General features: G+C 48.1%; 1 protein-coding gene across 3 annotated transcripts in view; it reads right to left on the bottom strand.

The window, feature by feature from the left end:
* LNPK (lunapark, ER junction formation factor) overlaps positions 1–12,234 on the bottom strand; it is an 85,274-nt gene extending 73,040 nt beyond the window's left edge. The window contains exon 1 of one of the 3 annotated variants that reach the window (XM_044272357.1): positions 12,108–12,234. The gene's annotated coding sequence lies outside the window, so the exon portion shown is untranslated. The remainder of the gene's footprint in view (positions 1–12,107) is intronic. The other 2 variants (XM_044272358.1, XM_044272359.1) reach the window with 2 other exon arrangements.
* Positions 12,235–20,038: the final 7,804 nt, after the last annotated feature.

Here is a 20,038-nt window from a genome sequence, read left to right as displayed (position 1 = left end):
CTTTTTTTTTTGTATATATGATTTTTATTTATTTATTTTTTTATTTATATATATATATTTTTTTTTTTTTGCATTAATTCTATACAGGGTGGGAATAAACCCGGGTGCTGTCATGGGCTTATGGAAAAGTGATTACCGGTAAGTGTAATCTTAAATTTCCCTTTCGCCCATGACAGCACCCTTGAGAGACGACTAGAATAGAAATCCCTTTATTTCTTAGGGTGGGACTACCGCCTGGAGGACTTTCCTACCGAAGGCTAGCTGTTCTCTATTGCCTAGGTCTAATCTGTAGTGACGAAAGAAGGTGCCAGGCGACTGCCATGTGGCTGCTCTACAAATCTGTTCTAAGGTAGTGTCAGCCCTTTCTGCCCAAGTGGTGGAGACTGATCTTGTGGAATGAGCACCAAAACCCCCCGGGGGAGCCTTTCCAGCTGAAGAATAGGCCAAATTAATGGCTCTCACGATCCATCTTGAAAGGGTTTTAGCAGAGGCTGGGAGACCCTTATTTTTCCCACTAAATTGAATGAAAAGTTTTGAGGTTTTCCTCCACTGACTAGTAACCTCTAGATAATGAGATAGGCATCTTTTCACATCTAAACAGTGCAGTTTTTCCTCTTTTTCATTTCTCGGATTTTGACACAGGGAAGGAAGGATAATGTCCTGTGTTCTATGAAACATAGAAACCACTTTCGGTAAGAAGGAAGGGTCTGGTTTAATGAGCACCCTATCATCTAGGATGTTAGTGTAAGGAGGCGAGGTAGAGAAGGCCGAAATCTCACCAACCCTCCTTGCTGAGGTAATTGCCACAAGAAACGCTGTTTTGAAGGACAAGATTTTTATGGGTAATTGTTTAAGTGGCTCAAAGGGAGGTTCTGTGAGGCTAGTGAGGACCAAGTTGAGGTCCCAGGGGTGAATTGAAGGTCCAGATATAGGCCTAAGCCTGCTGATGGCTTTAAAGAATCTTCGGACCCACGGGTGGCTAGCGATGGGAGAATCAAAGAATGCACTCAAAGCGGATACCTGTACTTTAAGAGTACTTGGCCTCAAATTTTTTTCATGTCCAGCTTGCAGAAAATCTAAAACCTTACACATAGGTGGGGGATTTAAAGGATTCACCGGATCTTTGGCAAACTTCTGGAAGGTGTTCCAAATTCTGAGATAAATAGAGGAGGTGACATCCTTTCTGCAGGATAGTAAAGTAGAAACTACATTCTTGGAGAGTCCCCTACTTTCTAGGATTTCCCCCTCAAGAGCCATGCTGTTAGGTGTAACTGCTTCACACTCGGATGATTGACTGGTCCTTGGGATAGAAGGTCTTGCCTCTCCGGGAGAATCCAAGGGTCCGTCAAGGATAGCTTCCTCAACCAGGTGGACCAGGTTCTTCTGGGCCAGAAAGGAGCAATTAAGATCACTGTCGTTCTTTCTTGTCTCAACTTCTGTAAGAATCTTGGAAGAAGTCTTAATGGAGGAAAGGAGTAGAGCAGCTGGTTCGGCCAGTGAAGGGAGAAGGCATCTATCCCTGTTGGTGAATCTCTCGCGCTGAGGGAAAAGAAAAGATGACACTTTCTGTTTTCTCTGGTGGCAAATAAGTCCAGAAGAGGACAACCCCAAAGTTGAATTATTTGATCGAACACCATTTGGTTCAGACACCATTCCCCCTGGTCTAGTGTATTTCTGCTTAAGAAATCTGCCACCTTGTTTTCTGTACCTTTTAGATGTATTGCCATAAGGGACGGAACAGAAGGAATTATAAGGGAAAAGATATCCGTTGTTAACTGCATAAGATTTTCTGATCTGGTTCCTCCTTGTTTGTTCAGATAGGAGACAACTGTGGCGTTGTCCGAAAAAACCTTTATAGATTTTCCCTGCAGTAAAGGAAGAAACTCTTTTAAGGCGAAAAAGACCGCTCTCAGTTCCCTCATGTTTTGGGAGTCTAGACTCTGCTCTCTTTCCCAAACACCTTGTCTTAAGTACCCTTGGCAACAGGCCCCCCAACCGGAAGGACTTGCGTCGGTGGTAAGGGTAACAAAATTTTGTTGGATCCAAGGGAGCCCCTGGGACAGGTTTGCAGGATTCAGCCACCAGTGAAGGGACTGGATCACTTGGGGGGTGAGTGTGAGAGGTGTATCTAATGGGCGGAGGGAACCCTGCCACTCCTTCAGAATTTGCCACTGTAGGGGTCTGGAGTGAAGATGGCTCCAACTGACCGCTGGTATAGTGGAAGTCATTCTGCCCAAGACCGCCATTGCTTGTCTGATAGTAGGGTTCTTTGTCGATATCAGGGACTGAACCTGTTGTATTAATCTCTGAATCTTGTCTTGGGGTAGAATACAGAGTAGTTTCTTTGAGTCCAGCATCATTCCCAGAAAGACACAAACTTGGGAAGGTATTAGATGTGATTTTTCCCCGTTTATTTGCCAGCCGAGGTCTTCTAGGATCTGCACTACTTTTTTGAGGTGTACTTCTAGAATGGATTCTGACTCTGCTACCACCAGGAGATCGTCTAGGTAAGGAATCACTAAAATGTCTCTTCCCCTTACAGGAGCCATGACTTCTGCCATGACTTTCGTGAAAAGTCTGGGAGCTTGAGAAATCCCAAAGGGAAGGGCTGTATATTGTAGGTGCTGAATGTGACCTCCTATTGAAACAGCGACTCTGAGGAATTTTTGACAGTCTAGCCGAATAGGGATGTGGTAGTACGCATCTCTTACATCTATCGTAGCCATGAAGCAGCCCCAGTTTACTGAGTCTGCCTCGTCAAAGGGATATTTCCTTTTCACATTTTTTGGGACAAAATTTTTTTTATCGGGTCTTTTCCATTCCTTCTGTATTAAAAACTTTATATTCTCGTTTACGGGAAATACTCTAGATTTTTTCTGCCCGAGGTCACCAAACATGATATCCTGAACGGATCTTGGGTCTTTGGGTTCGTCTACTTTCATGGTTGCACGAACTGCTTTTAGTAAAGCTTCCGTATTATCCGGGGAAAAAAGTGGCCTGCCCGTGGATTCTTCATCCTGGGACGAGTCTGGGCTATCTAGGATTTCTCCTGTATCACTATCCTCTAAAGGATCCGAGTCAGATTTATTAGCCGTGCCTGATCTGGTTCCAAGGGAGGTAGAGGCTACAGAGGGAAAGCTCTTTTTGAAATCTTTCAGGGAATCCGAGACCTCTGTCTTCACCATCTCCCTAATACTCTGCAGAAGGGATGGGGACTCCTCCTCCACTAGTTTCTCAATGCAACATTGACATAGTTTTTTCAACCAAGAGGGGGCCAGTTTCTTTTTACAGACGGCACACTCCTTCCCTCTGGTCTTTGAAATTGCCTTTCTAGGGCCCTCTTTTATAGTCTAAAATGCAGGAAGAAAAAAGAGGGAAAAGGAGATTTAGCCTAACTAAAAATAACTAAGTGATGGGGAATGATCCCCCTTACCCCACCAGGAGTACCGGTCTGCTCTCATGACCCTCCTGTTGATCGGCGCGTTGGGCACTCTCCTCCTCCATGCTGCTGTGGGATAGAGTGACTCCCAGGATTCAAAAGAAATCTGGCTTCCTATAAGGCTGGCTGGCTGGGCTGCTGCTGACCGTGCGCCTGTGGGTCCAATCCCCTCGGTCGGGTCCTGCTGAAAACCCTCTGCGGCCTAAGTAGGAGAAGGCACTTCCTACTTCCGGAACGCACGCTACATGCGTTCGAAATACCGGAAGTCTCGACCGAGACCCGGATCTCGCTTAGATCGCAAGATTTTGTTCCCATCCCCCCCCCCCCCCCTCCCGAGCGCGAGGTGAGGAGGAGGCCCCGGCCCGCCTGAACACTGTCAGGAAGGACCGGAGTGCTGAACGCACCTCTCGGTGAGCCCGGGACTGCAGAGTAGCGGCCAGCGCGGCGTAAGCCAGACCCCAGCAGCAGGCACCAGACTCCGGCCGGCGGCTCCTAAAGGAGACTTATGCCGGAACAGGTAACCCCACTTAGATAAAATCCTCCGGGGCCCTGCAGCCTAGCTTTCTCCTCTTCTCCACGAACCGTCTTCTGTCTAGGACAGGAAACAGGAACTGGTGGTCTCGGGGCCATGCTCCTCCTTATGAGCTCTCCACGAAAGTTCCTGTTTCCTGTCCTGGATGGAGGCGGTCTCTCAAGGGTGCGATCATGGGCGAAAGGGAAAATTCCTTTTCTTTCTCTCACCCAACCCCTGGAACATCTGATCCTGGATAGAGTGGGTCTCCCTGACTTCTTTTATATTTATAGTCGCTCTTATGGTTTTTAGAAGCCCTTCTGTCTCTTCAGGGAGAAACAGAGGTTTTCCACAACAGTCATCAGAGAAGGAAGAGTCTGGATCGGATACTAAATGCCCCCTCATCCAGATCAAACACTATATCAGAAGCAAGAGATCTATGGGACGTGGATAGGCCTGGGGATTGTGGCATAATTTGAGTCCACTGCTGCATTTACTTCTTCCTTAATCATGGTTCTCATGGTCTCAAGGAAGGAAGGTGACTCCTCTGTAACCACCTTTGAAGTGCACTTAGGGCACAAAGGTTTCTTAGATTTTGAGGAAAAGGAATTTTGGCAAATTGGGTGCAAGAAATGCGCCCAGAGTCTGCACCTGCTGGCATCATGGTCTCTCTGCCCTAGAAGGATAAAAACAAAAAATGTATAGGGCCAAGTAGAGAGAGACCAACACCTACACCAGGGGTGGATTTGAAGATAAGACACAACTAACCCCACGTAATAATTTTAGGGGAAGCAGGAATTTCTTAAACCCAATAAAATGTACATACAAATGTCCAAGAAGCTGGGGAGGAGGCTTACCGGGCTGAGGCAGCGGGATCTCTAGACTTCTTAGTGGTGTCAGTGTCCACCGGGGCAAGCATAGTTGTAAGCTGAGAGCGAGGACAGAAAGTGGATTTCCTCTCTCTGTTTAAATCTTGAACACCGCACCACCGGAAGTACCACTTGATCGCGAGATTCTCTTGCCCAAGGAGAATCCCGCCTGGTGACATCATCACGTCGGATCCTGCGCGAGTTCCCCTAACCTGGGAATATCGCGAGCCCTGGGAGGCCTGCATGCAGGGCTTATTCCTTGCGGAGAATCCTCCTGTCCCAGTTCCCACCTTTAGGAGATCTACGCACAACCTCTATCACCTGGAAATGCAAGACTCCAGTCACCCGAGTGATATTCCAAAACATGTCTCGCTAGCGGTTTATCCCTCCGATGACTGATGTCACCTATATGGTCCCCCACCCACCATTGCAGTTCAATCATTGGAGGGATAAACAGATGCTTTTCCCCCTTAGCTGGGCACCCATTTTAGCTCCTTATCTAGGCGCTTTAATGTAGTAACGCATTGTGGTTACCGCCTGTAAGCGTCCTGTATCCATAGCAGCGGTTTCTAACTGCCTGTGCTCCGCTGAAGTGCCACATCCGCTTATCGGCACTGGACTTCCGGGCCTTGGAGCGCAGCATGCGTTCCACCTCCTAGACATCTCACTGGTGCACTCCACACCGCACCAGGTATGCCTCTTCCAGCCTCAATATATCTAAATCAGCGCTGTTCAGCATATATAACTTCAGCTGACTTGGCGCTTTTGTTTTTAATTATGTTTACCTAGACTATGGTAAGGTTTTTATTTTAATAATATGCTCAATCACTAGGATACCTAACGATCACATGACCGGAAGTGATGTCAGACGTGCGCACCTTTTAGAGCTTTAAAAAGAGGCGCCGGTAGAATTGCTGGTGCGCTCCTTTTTCTTCTTGGTGCCCACATCTCGTGTAATCTTCAGTACCATTTACAGCACTTATTCATCGTCTAGGTGCTGGACAATTATTCCTCTGATGAACCACATGGATATCGACACCTGGGGAAACGCGTCGGGAAGTGTGAATAAGCCAACAGGGACATCCAGGGTCTTCCAGGGTTTAGCCACCGATAAGTGGGGTCGGCCCTTTCAGGGCGGGTGCTCCGCTTTTAGGCAGGGGTAGCCATAGGGATTTAACGCCTCCCCCACCCCATCTTGTCAGCTGCTACCCCTGGATACAGTCTGGTATTAAGTAACCGTGAGTTTTGTAACAACCCCCGGTTCTTTACTGCATCATTACGATATATCAAATATGCAGTTGTAACGTTATTTTTGTCCCTGTTGTCTTGCTTTTTGGTACGTGCACTACATTGACCTATTATCCTGGGTGTAGGCACAAGCTATTATTTGTATACTATCTTACTGTATCTATACTTTGGGGTTTATTTGATATTTTTTAATGTCTATATTAAAGGTTATATTTTAGGGGTTTCGTGTTTGCTCAGTGATAGTTGATATTTCCCCCTATGGTGCTTCAATACCATATTCCCAGTGAGGTCCGTACAGCATTAATCCAAAGTTTTGAGAGAAGCGACTTTGGATGTGGCATCTGAAGCTCGTTTCTCTCATCACTAGCCATCAATATCAGATTGATGGGGGTCCTACAGCCGGGTCCCCCACAGATTAGCTGATTCAAGAGAAGGCAGCGTGCCACGTCAGAGCAGCCTTCCCTTCATTGCTTACCTGCTCGCTGTCAACATCGCAGCGGTGTGGAGGTGCAATTACAAGAAGCCGTCCCATTCGTATACACCTATCGATTTATTATAAATAACAAAAACCCCGGAAAACACATTTAACAGCTTTTTTTTTTTTAAAGCTGGAGTTGGTAGATTTCTACAAACTGACTGACTCCACAGCCCTGCATCATCTGATTCGGTTTTGATCATAAACGGTAGCCGCACGAATGGCGACATGGCCTCCAGCAGCTGCTGTTGGCCTCTTGGTGCAGAACCTGTACCAAATTCCACTGTCAAAAGAAGCCTAATTTTGACTGACTTATCAGTATTTGGTTAGAATTTTGTATCCTTATCTGTGAGCCATGACCAGAAGTGGAACCCTAGACAGAGAGCATTGAGTAAAGATTTGCACCTCTTCCATGGTTTGGACCCAATCCAGGTTTTGGCTTACAAATGCTGACCAAAATACTGCTGAGTAAAAACGGCCCAAAGGTCACCAGTCACATTTGCTAAACTGAGTGACAACCATAATGCCCACTATCCGGTTAGATGAGCACATATTATTTGCTGTGCAGATTTGTGCACAGAAAATCCCCAGCAGATTACATGCAAATGCATGTGGCCAAGATTTCTAACAATCTAACAAGACAATCTTCCTGTGTTCTACCTCTGGTATAGCCAACTTCAGTGCCATCTCTACTGCCTTTAACTCCTTGAAATTGGAGGAGGCTTTCCTCGTGTTCAAGTCCCACCTCCCCTGCCAGCACCTGTTCTGGGAGCCCCCCAAGGGCTGGCATCTGTGGCAATTACAGTTGGGTCTAGAAATGTCCATGGAATCCCTGCGGACAGATTCTCCGGAATTGTCCACCACAACAGGTAGAGTCTTGTCTTTGAAGAAAGGTGGAAACTCTGATCCAAGGAATAACGGGGGGCCGTCCCATGATTTTAGGATGTTTGCCTGAAGCTCTTTGGAGTGGATCTGTGCATAAGGTACTGCTGGAATCGCTGATGTAATCTGCCCGAGTGACGCCAACTTGGAAGCGGGACACCGGGCACCCTGCTGCAATGGACCAGGAGCCGCCTAAACATGGCCAAAGCAACTCCCCAATGAGGCTTGGGAGGAGGCAGAAGAGCAGGCTCGGGCAGCGGCTCCCAAGAAAACTGATGCCGCCAGGGATAGGTCCCTTTACGGTATAGTAGACCCGGACCTCCCCAGTATCCAGAAGTGGGAACCAAAGCAACGGTAGGAGCCAGAGCTCCATCCGGAGGACAGGAAACCTGAACTGTGGTGTGGTGGGGGTGTGAACCATTTTAGCTCTTCAGGTTTCCTGTCCTGGATGGGAGGTCCTAGTCGCATGGGTGCCGTCACGGGTGAGGGGGGAAACTTTTATGGCATCCGGCCTGGTCAGAGAGACTCCACATCCAAACAGGGAATGAATGAAGAGATGGCCGCACATCTGTATGACTATGTGGTAGTGCCGAGCACCGCTCCATATACTCCCTACCTGGAGGGGCAGCCACTTTACTTTTGACACCAATCCGACATCTGTGGCATATGGTATTGAGATGCCATAATGTCTATGATGTAACTATCCCATCTCATATATTGGGGGCATAGCGCTAGGATAGACTGGCTGCTGACTTTCTCGTGTGCTCAGCCATTATCCAATTCAGACGTCAGAAATGGGCAGAGAAATAGGAGGGATGGGGGCAGCCGCTGCGGGAAGTAATGTGTAATGTACTAGTATGCACTATGCAGACGGCTGGACGCAGATGTTTTAGAAGAGGTCAGCACACGTGACCGTTCCTATGACATCACAAAACACATCGGTTATTAGGAAATGGCGATATCACTGTATCGATGTTTCCTAATACTGCAGTATATCGCTCAACCCTATTCCTATCTGATCACAGCTCTATTGTACTGTGCTGACATCATCGTGAGTACAGTACAATACAGCCACGATCAGATAGGAACCATCATAAATCACTATGATGCAGTCAGTTCAGGGGACTCGTGGGCCGTCTGGGAGTGATCAGGCATTATAAGTTAAAGGGATTCTGTCACCAGTTTTTGACCCCCACATTCAAAAATATGGTTATGTTCATGGTGCCCTTGTGATTCCTAATGTGGTCTTATAAGCTAAATCTGTGTGCTCATTTAGTGTAAAAAACGTTTTATCTAACCTGTCATTCATCAGATTAAGGTGCCCAGGAGGATGCTCATGTCTCCAAGATGCCGCCCGCCGCCGTTCGTGCCCAGCTCCTCCTTTGCTGTCATCAGCGATGTGCCCAGCTCCTCCTTTGCTGTCATCAGCGCCGCCTTAGAATCCTTTTCAACGACTCCGGCTCTCCCTCACTCCCCCCTCCTTCTTCTCTAAGATCCCGCGCGTGCGCACAGGCCTGTGCCTGATGCGCCCGTGCGGACTTCTCCGTTCAGCTTCATTGAGCGAAGTGCGCATGCGCCGGCACTTCGCTCAACCTCCCGATGACCTGAACGCTGGCGCACGCGCAGGATCTTGGAGAAGAAGGAGGGGGAAGTGAGGGAGAGCTGGAGGCGTTGCAAAGTATTCTCAGGCGGCGCTGATGACAGCAAAGGAGGAGCTGGGCACATCGCTGATGAAAGCAAAGGAGGAGCTGGGCACATCGCTGATGACAGCAAAGGAGGAGCTGGGCACATCGCTGATGACAGCAAAGGAGGAGCTGGGCACATCGCTGATGACAGCAAAGGAGGAGCTGGGCACGAACGGCGGCGGGCGGCATCTTGGAGACATGAGCATCCTTCTGGGCACCTTAATCTGATGAATGACAGGTTAGATAAAACGTTTTTTACACTAAATGAGCACACAGATTTAGCTTATAAGACCACATTAGGAATCACAAGGGCACCATGCACATAACCATATTTTTGAATGTGGGGGTCAAAAACTGGTGACAGAATCCCTTTAACGAGCATTCTACTGTGCCTACATACGCTACAGAGATCTCCATACACACAGACCCAGATTCACTAATCCTAAAGATGGTGGACGCTCAGGCAGGCGTCTAGAGCTGTGGGCAGGAGGATAAATCTGGTGCAGGGATAGACACCATTGTCTGCGACTATAGGTTGGCTTACTTTGAGACAAACTTTTGCAGCAGAATTTGAGCACAAAATGGTACTTTAGGCTTCACCCCCTGTCCCGTGAATCTCTGCGCCCTTTCCGCTAAGGCCTGCTCCTTTGTCGAGCAGGTCGTGAAAAAGCGTAGAAAATGCTAGATTTGTCAAATTGTGCCAGATTAGGCAGATTTTAAAAGCAGACACCGTCCTGTGCATAAGCCAGTAAGGAGCCCATACACCTTCAATAGCTAGCAGCCAAAAGCGCATTCAGCCAACAGCTGTTCCTCCCGATTTCCCCATACACCTGCATGCTCAGCTGAGCATGCATGTGTTTTCAGTGGTGAGAAAGCTGCTGCTAGACACATCTGGCAGAGCAAAAGAATTAGGGGGGGGTCATTTATTAAGACCAGCGTTTTAAACACTGATCTTAACACCCAGTGCGCTTGCGCTTCATGCGCCTAAAGTTATGTAGAGGCGCCGGCCTCTACATAAGTTCGGCGCATACACCGCCAGCCAAAATGTACGCCATCTCGCCCGTAGATTTAGATAATTTTTTAGACTTAAAAGCATAGTAGAAAACTATAAGCGAGACGGGGCAGCTGGCCTGTCCCACTCTTTTTTTTTTTTTTTTTTTTTTAGAACCGACATACCCAGCGTCAATGAGGAAGAAGTCACAGATTCAGCCACAAATCCCCTTCGCGACTGAATCTGCGACAGATATACGTGACAAAGTGGCGGATATCTAATTATATATGACCTGTCACCTCGGAACCGAAGCAGACTTCTGTTCCAAAATTGTAAGTGGTTTTCCCACTTGAAAAATCAACTACCGAAATTATTCAACGAAGTCTCACGCAACTTCGCCTCATCAGAGCCCATACATTTTAATACTATACGGTGGCTGAACTCTGTACAGTATTGACCCGAAGTTCTGAACGAAGCGACTTCGGATGTAGCATCCAAAGCTTGCTCCGTTCAGTATCTGATCAGTGGGGGTCTGCCGCCTGGGATCAGCTGTTTAAGAAGACACCAGCGCTCCTGTGAGCGCCACAGCCTTCTCCGTGCTCACCAGCCACAGCGCCGTACATTGTATAGTGGCTGTGCATCACGCTCAGCCATGTTCACTTCTATGGAGCTGAGCTGCTCCTAGGCCACGTGACTGATGAACGTGTCGTCACTTGGCCTAAGGAAAGTTGAAAGAAGGCCACGCTCACAGGAGCACCGGTGCCTTCTCAAACAGCTGATCAGCAGGGGTCCTGGGTGTCGGACCACCACCAATCAGATACTGATGGCCTCATCAGTATTAAAATCTCAAAAATAAAAAATTTAACTGCAAGCTGCTAACCATTCATTCATAAACCTCTAGTAGAAACAACAGAGGAACAGCACATCAGAGCCATAAGAATAGATCACATGGGGGATGCAAGTAGTTACATGTCAGGAGAGAGGACAGGGACTCTATAAAAGGAACCTGTCACCTCAAAGATGCATCTACACCCGCCAGTCAAGGGGGCGGCGGCCTCCTTGCTTCAAGTCAAGGTCACCACGCCCCCTAACCGTCCCCTTTAGCCTGAGAGTGACAGCCTGCAGTGCGGCTGCGATTCCCCTAGTTTTGCAAGCTGGCCGGCACTATACCGCTGATGGAGAATAAAACCGTGTTTTTTTAACTTGCGCAGCATCGGACAACAGGATGAAACATATGATTATTAGCAGGCTGCGGGCTATATGAGGTACTGCTGGCGGGTGTAGATGCATTTTAGAGGTGACAGGTTCCCTTTAAGTTGGCCCTACATATAGAGAACAGGTCAGTTTCGGCAAACCATCTAATAATACATATGGGAGGGATGGAGCCCTTCCTGCTGATAGAGCCACCTGGCAGCAGTTCTTTTCCTTCGCCCCATTCAGGACACATGCATGCTCAGCACAACATGCATGCACATGTACTGAGGGGGGTGCTCATGCACATGTACTGAGGGGGTGCTCCTTTGGCATTTATGGCATCTTCACCTGATACTTGTGCTTCTGTGCAGAGAAGATAAAGAAAAAGCCAAAGTGAGCAAACATTGTTGTCACAGGACCTCCAGATGAGGGGCCAGAGGTGGGACCCCCGCCTATTAGAGATATGCTACATGTCTACAATGGGGGGGGGAATGTGACAAGCACTGATGACAGGGGCAGACAGACACCTGGACTTCCTGTCAGACCGCACAGTCATCCTCTGCAGTACAGAGCCGCTCACATACACAGTGCTGAGGCCACAGGTCACGTGTCCTTATAATGCAGCTACACCGAGTCTCATCCTCAGGACTCAGTGTCGGGACTGTCAGGACACGGGCTGTCACCCGGCCACGCCGTGACAAGTGAAGGAAAGCGACCAGCTCCACTCCCAGGCCTCTGCCAGCCTCAGAGCCGGCTCTCCGCCGCATACACCAGTGGCCACCAGTCACAGCCTCAGCACGGAGCCAGCGTTACCTGCGAGTGACAGGGCGACAACAAAGCCGACGCCGCCTCCTCCTTCCCCTTCACTTACGAAGTATTCATACGAGCGCCAGTTGTTCGCCAAGAAGCCGGCCCCGCCCTCGACTCTTCAAACGCAGTCGTCACACGCACGGCGCGCGCGCTCGGCCAATCGGACGGCGAAGGCGTGTCCACAGCCGCTGTCAGTGACGTGGCGGTTGTTTAAGAGTGGCGGGAATTCTTTGAAGGGGCTGCTGCCTGCAGGCTGCTGCTGGGAGGCTGTGGAGCAAAGTGACCACGATGCCCGTGTGCGGCCGGGTGACGCTCGACGCCCTTCCATAGGTTCTCTCAGGCTGGGTTCACACCTGAGCGTTTTACAGCGCGTACGATCGCGCTGTAAAACGCCCGACGCTCAAACAAGTGCTTGAGCTTTTTTTTGGGCGTTTGTCGCACGTTCCCGCACATAGATATTCGGAAACGCGCGACAATGTGTGCACGCCTGTCTCTGTATGCGCGATTGTAAACGCCCGTACAATCGCGCATACAGAGCGCTCGTTTCAGAACGCTCAGGTCTGAACCCAGCCTCAGAGTAACTGGTGCCTAAACATTCTGTACACTGGTGACATGGCGGCCGCCAGTTACTTGCTGACCACTACCACACGTCTGCTTTTATGGTTTGGAAGCTATGTAGTGTTGAGCGAACTTGTGTTTTAAGTTCTGCGTCCAAGGTTCGGGTTATCGAAGAATCCCGTTATGGATTCCAAATTCCGTTATGGTCCGTGGTAGCGGAATCCATAACGGGATTCTTCGATAACCCGAACTTTGGACGCAGAACTTAAAACACAAGTTCGCTCAACACTAAAGGTATGTTGTTATCACAGCATAACTTACCTCTTATAAAAAGCCCAATCATCCCCCCAGATAAGTGACAGTTGGGAGGTAAGTCACAGTGAAAGCATACCTACCAACCTTATAAAACCACAATGAGGAGCGTAGTGTGTCCAGGCACATCTTATAATACTAAGCCTCGCCTTTAAGTCCACCCAGTGTATATCTACAGTTAGGTCCATATATTAGGACACTGACACAATTTTTGGTTTTACCTGTTTGCTAAAACATATTCAAGTTATAGTTTTATAATGGACATAAAGTCCAGACTTTTAGCTTTCATTTCAGGGTATCCACATTAAAATTGGATGAAGAGTTTAGGAGTTGCAGCCCCTTTACATGTGGCACCCTGTTTTTAAAGGGATCGAAAGTATTTGGACATTTGACTCCAAGGCTGTTTCACGGGCAGGTGTGGGCGATTTCTTCATTATTTTATTCTCAATTAAGCACATAAAAGGCCTGGAGTTGATTTGAGGTATGGTGGTTGCATTTTGAAGATTTTGCTGAGAAGTAAACATGCGGTCAAATGAGCTCTCCATGCAGGTGAAACAAGCCATCCTTCAACTGCAAAAACAGAAAAAAAACATCCGAGAAATTGTTACACTATTAGGAGCTGCAGAATCTACAGTTTGGTACATCCTGAGAAAGAAAGCATCGGTGACCTCAACAATGCCAAAAGACCTGGACGCCCACGGAAGACAACAGTGGTGGATGATCGCAGAATAATTACCATGGTGAAGAGAAGCCCCTTCATAACAGCCAACCAAGTGAACAATGCTCTCCAGGATATAAACATATCAATATCCAAATCTACCATAAAGAGAAGACTGCATGAAAGTAAATACCGAGAGTTCACTGCACGGTGCAAGACACTCATAAGCCTCAAGAATATGAAGGCTAGATTGGACTTTGCTAAAAAAAAACAAAAAAAAAAACAGCACACTTCTGGAAGAACATTCTTTGGACAGATGAAACCAAGATCAACCTCTACCAGAATGATGGAAAGAAAGAAGTATGGCGAAGGCTCATGATCCAAAGCATACCGCATCATCTGTAAAACACGACGGAGGCAGTGTGATCGCTTGGGCTGCTAGTAGCACTGGGCCCCTAGAGTTTATTGATGATGTGACACAGGACAGAAGCAGCCGGATGAATTCTGGGGTTTTCAGAGACATACTGTGCGCTCAAATCCAGCCAAACTGATTTGTCGGCGTTTCATAATACAGATGGACAATGACCCAAAACATAAAGCCAGAGCAACCCAGGAGTTTATTAAAGCAAAGAAGTGGAATATTGTTGAATGGCCGAGTCAGTCACCCGATCTGAACCCAATAGGACCGTGATGGCGAACCTTTTAGAGACCAAGTGCCCAAACTGCAACCAAAAACCCACTTAATTATCGCAAAGTGCCAACCTCTGCAATTTTACCTGAATACACTATAGTATATCTTCCATGCACTTTATCATTTAGCTATAATAGCCTGCCTACAGTCAGTGCGCTGCCTGTGCCGTACATAGTGCGCCCTGAGCTAATTAATGGCAGGAAAAGTCTGAAGCACATTGTACACCAGAGACTTTTTCCAGGGTGCGGGTGCCCACAGAGAGGGCTCTGAGTGCCACCTCTGGCACCCGTGCCAAAGGTTCGCCACCACTGCAATAGAGCATTTTACTTGCTAAAGACTAAACTTCAGACAGAAAGGCCGACAAACAAACCGCAACTGAAAACCGCTGCAGTAAAGGCCCGGCCGAGCATTAAAAAGGAGGAAACACAGCGTCTGGTGATGTCCATGAGTTCAAGACTTCAGGCAGTCATTAGCAACAAAAATTTTCATTCAATCATTTTGTTCAACCCACTGAATTAAAGCTGAAAGTCTGAACTTCAACTGCATCTGAATTGTTTTGTTCAAATTTCATTGTGGTAATGTACAGAACAAAAATTAGAAAAATGTTGTCTCTGTCCAAATATATATGGACCTAACTGTATACACGCCCAGTCCCCTTAGTGCCCCAATGAAGAAGTTATATCTACAATGTGCCCCATCACACTAGTTATCAGGGGCGGATTAAGTGCATGGCAGGAGCTGTCTACCCAACTCAGGCCCCTCCCTCCATTTTATTTTTATTTTTTTTTCTGTATGAAGAGGCTGTGGTGCTTTGTGAGTGCCACAGTCTCTTCCTAGGCTATAGGACATCACATTTATCTAGGACACAGCAGCACACAGTGCTCCAGAATAAGAAAAAATACCCCAAATTGGATCCTAAACTTAAAACTTTAGGAGCCAAATTCCGACGGGTCTAGACCCGCCCCCCAGAACCATTCTTTTTTTTTTTTATCAGTCAGGGCCGCACCGCTGATAACCACAGGTGGCACGGCCCTGGATCTAAGCGGTGGCCAGGCTGCAGCAGTAGATGAGCACTTCTATTGTGAAAGCGCTCATCTTCATATTCATCTGTATGGCCGTCCTCAGGACAGGGGAGGGAGAGGCGTCTAATATCCTATCAGAGGCCGGCTCAGGCGGCACAATGAAGTCATTATTATCATTGCACCACCTGAGCCAGGCAGCACACAGAGCGGGACACAGGCCGGAAGAGGCCTGCATCGCATCGCTAACAGCCGAATAAAGGTAAGAATTATTGTTGTTGTTTGTTTTTTTATAGATGGCAATCTATTGGAAAGAAGAACCATGGGGGCATCGGGTGGCACTAAGGGGGCATTTTTACTGGCACATTATGGGGGAAACTATAGGGGAGAGCGGCACTATGGGGCATTATTTATTAGCACATTATGGGGGGCACTAAGGGGCATCTGGTGGCTTTATAGGGGCATTTTTTACACTGACACATTATGGGGCCACTATGGTTGTATCTGGTGGCACTAAAGGGGCATTTTTACTGGCACATTATGGGGCACTATGCTTGCATCTGGTGGCACTAAAGAGGCATTTTTTTACTGGCACATTATAGGGGCACCTAGTGGCACTAAGGTTGTTTTGTTTTACTGGCACATCATGAGGCATCTGGTGGCACTAAGAAGGGGGATTTTTTTTACTGGCACATTATGGGGGGCACTATAGGGGAATCTGCTGGGGGCACTAAGAAGGGACATTTTTTTACTGGCATATTATGGGGGAGAGGAGCACTATCGTGGCCTCTGCTGGGGGCACTAAGAATGGGCATTTTTTTTTTACTGGCATACTACGGGGGACACTATGGGGAAGGGGGAGAGAAGCACATTAGAGGCATGTGCGTGTCTCGGTTCCGGTGTAGTTTGCCGTGACACGTCTGCCGTGCATGCAGTTGCCATGGGCAACGTGTTGTTTTTGCTGCATGTAAGTGCTTTACTTCTTTCTCCTGGTTCCTTTTCTGTCTGGTGGTTATGGGGTTAAGGTGTGGATCTGGGTGAGGTCTCATAGCTCTACTTATCCTGTTGCTGTGAGACTGAGGTCAGTGGTATTACAGCCTTGGTTGGTGCAGGAGCCTTGCGCCTTTCCTGGATATTCCATCTGTCCAGGCCCCCTAGTTTGACATCAATGTCTTCCCTTTGTTTCTATGTTATTCTACCCTACCTTCCCTTGTATATGTTTGGTGTGGGTAAAGTTCAGGGTCTGTTGTATGTCTAGTTGTTCCATATCTGGAATGTTGTTGGTGTGTGTTGGATGCTAGATGTTCCCCTGTCTGTGCCTTCAGTGAGAGGGCTCCTGGGTTTCCCAGAGGAGGAACTTCAAGTCAGTGAGCAGCTCTGCCTGGTGCCGTCATGTATCTGGTTCACATTGGGTCTAGGCAGTTTCTGGTGTGTGGCTGCGGCAGGTAAGTGCTAGTTGTTCTGGGTTCTTACCTGCCGAACAAGTTGCTTTTCTCTGTCTTTCCCTTTCCTTGCAGCTAGGCCAGTGGGAGACTTTTGGTTCATCCGTGTTTTGGAGGAACCGGTTATCTCTGGTCCTGACTGTATTCCAGGTATCTTTAGGGTTAGTAGGGCCCGAGGTTCCTGTGTATGAGCCCTCCTACCATCTGGGTCCGCTCATACGGTTAGGAGTCAGGGGGAGGTTTAGGGATGCATTAGGAGGTTCACTGCTCCATTTCCCCGGTATCCTGGCCTAGTTTCAATTTCCGCTTCCTTACGGTGTTTTGTGTGGAGTCTCTCTACTGCTCTGTGACAGTGCTGGGGGCACTTAGATGAGGTATTTTATACTGGCACATTAAAGGGAGTCTGTCACCACATTTTAGCATGTTAGACCGTTAAAATAGGGTTATGTGATCCAGCCAGAACATAAAAACGGTACCTTTGTGGTAGAAAACGGACTTTTCAATTTGCAGAAAACGAACTTATAAGATTATCTTCTGAGCCCTCTCAAGTGCCCAGGGCGGTCTCTCAATCCTCGGAGCCCCAGGCAGGCACCTCCTAAACGGCTGATAACTCCGCCCTCCGTGCGCCTCTGCCCGCCCGTTCTCTCCCCTCCCCTGTCCATTTCCACTGCGGCTGTGCGCTACAAATCGTAGCGGGCGCATGCGCAATAGGTATTGCGATGCCCTGCCAGGAGCGGGCATCGCATTGCGCATGCGCCCGCTACGATTTGTGCGGTACAGCCGCAGTGGAAAGGGACAGGGGAGGGGAGTAAACGGGCGGGCAGAGGCGCACGGAGGGCGGAGTTATCAGCCGTTTAGGAGGTGCCTGCCTGGGGCTCCGAGGATTGAGAGACCGCCCTGGGCACTTGAGAGGGCTCAGAAGATAATCTTATAAGTTCGTTTTCTGCAAATTGAAAAGTCCGTTTTCTACCACAAAGGTACCGTTTTTATGATCTGGCTGGATCACATAACCCTATTTCAACGGTCTAACATGCTAAAATGTGGTGACAGACTCCCTTTAAGGGGGGCACTATGGGAAAGAGGCAGAGGAGCACTATAGGGGCATTTACTGGGGCACTATATAGGGGTATTTTATACTGGCATACATTATGGGGACATTAGCTCAACTGCAGGCACAAGGAGGGGGTATTTCTTGTACTGTCATATTATAAAAAGTGATTTTAGCACTAGGGGGCATTATGGTGAGCTTTTCTACTACTGGGGGGCTATAGAGAGCATGATTACTAGTATGGGGACATTATTACTACTGTACTCTGGCAGAGAATAATTTTTATTGGTGGGATTTTGGGGAGCACTGTTACTTTGGTGGGCATCCTGGCACAGTATCAGCTTAGCACAATTATTTTTGGGGGACATTATGTTTATACTATTAGTGTCATCATGGCGGTCTGGTCTGAATGGAGAAGATGAGGAAAGAGAATGTCTACATCAAAGGTGACGTTACTGGATATAAGAGGTATGGCGCTATGTAGGAGACAAGATGCTCCGGCTCCTCCCCCTGCCATTTGCAGAAGGAGGATTTAGAGCTGGGCAGCTATAAGCATGGTGGTGGCTGGAAATGGGGCAGGGGGCTTCGGCCTGGTGAGGATAGCCGAGGGGGTGCAGCAGGCCACGGGCGGATAGTGGTCAGAACCACAGGCCTCGAGCAGGATCCAGGGAAGGAGAACAGAGAAGGAGCTTCCTGGCTGTAGCCTGCTGTTGTCTATTGTATAATGTAAAGCAGGCATTGCAGCCAGGGCAGGCCCTCCCCTCTCTGTATAAGTGTAGGGGAAAGTACATAGTAATTACACAGTAATTTCCCCCACACTGCCCCCATATAGTAATTTCCCCCCACATAGTAATTTCCCCCACACTGTTCCCACATAGTAATTACCCCCACAATGCCCCACTTATCCCTCCCATAAAAAATTGCCCCACACAGCCCTCACATAGTAGTTTGCCCCCACATAGTAATCCCCCCCATAATATTTTGCCCCACATAGTAATTTTCCCTCACACTGCCCTCACATAGTAATTTGCGCCCACACATCCATCATATAGTAATTTTCCCCCACATAGCCGCCATATAGTAATTTGCCCCCACACAGCCGCTATATAGTAATTGGATCCCACACAGCCCCTATATAGTAATTTTCCCCCAATGTAGTAATTTGCCCCTACTGCCTCTTCACTAATATGTCCTCCTGTGACCCCCCAGTAATGTCCCCCAAAGTTTGCACATAAAATAAAAACTAAAAGCTAAATACTCCTCTATGTCCAGGCGTTCACTAGCTGCTGGTACAGGATGGCACAGGCACATGATGACTTCATCACTCCCTCCTGCACTGGGATTTTACCACCGCATAGGCCTCAGGCCTACTAGGTCTGAAGCTTATGGCAGTGATTGGCAGCAGGGCAGGCGTCGGCGTTAAGCCCCCCAGAGAAGCCGGGCCCAGAGCTGCCAACCCAAACATCCTTATTATAATGTGCCCCTCACAGTAGTTATGCCCACATTGTGACCCAATGTCGACATTGTCCCCCCCCCCCCCCCCTTCGAGTACTTTTCACACTAGCGTTTTTCTTTTCCGGCATAGAGTTCCGTCCTAGGGACTCTATACCGGAAAATAACTTATCAGTTTTATCCTAGTGCATTCTGGATGGAGAACAATCCGTTCAGGATGTCTTCAGTTCAGTCTTTTTGACTTTTCAGGACAGAGATAATACCGCAGCATGCTGCGGTTTTATCTCCGGCCCAAAAACTGAAGACTTGCCTGAATCCGTTCTTGCAATGCATTTGTGAGATGGATTCTCATCCGGATCCGTCTACAAATGCTTTCCGTTGGCATGCAGATTGCTGGATCCGGCACGCAGTTCCGGCGACGGAACTGCTTGCGGATCGCTCTGCCGCAAGTGTGAAAGTACCCTTACAGTAGTTATGTCCACATTGTGTGCCCTCACAGCAGTAATGTCCACACTGTGCCCCCCTTTTAGTAGTTGTGCCCACATTGTACCCCCTCACAGCAATAATGTCCATTTTGTGCCCCCTCACAGTAGTTATGCCCACATTGTGCCCTGTTACAGTAGCTATGCCCACATTGTGCCCCCCTTCGGTAGTTATGCTCCCCTTTCAGTAGTTATGGCCACGTTGTGCATACCTTTTTAGTAGTGCCACCTCTGTTAATAAAATAAAAAAACATTGCACTGGTTGTGTAGCT

Source organism: Bufo gargarizans, chromosome 11 (genome assembly GCF_014858855.1).
Source record: "Bufo gargarizans isolate SCDJY-AF-19 chromosome 11, ASM1485885v1, whole genome shotgun sequence".
Lineage (NCBI taxonomy): Eukaryota > Metazoa > Chordata > Amphibia > Anura > Bufonidae > Bufo > Bufo gargarizans.
This window is presented reverse-complemented; position numbering and strand designations above follow the sequence as displayed.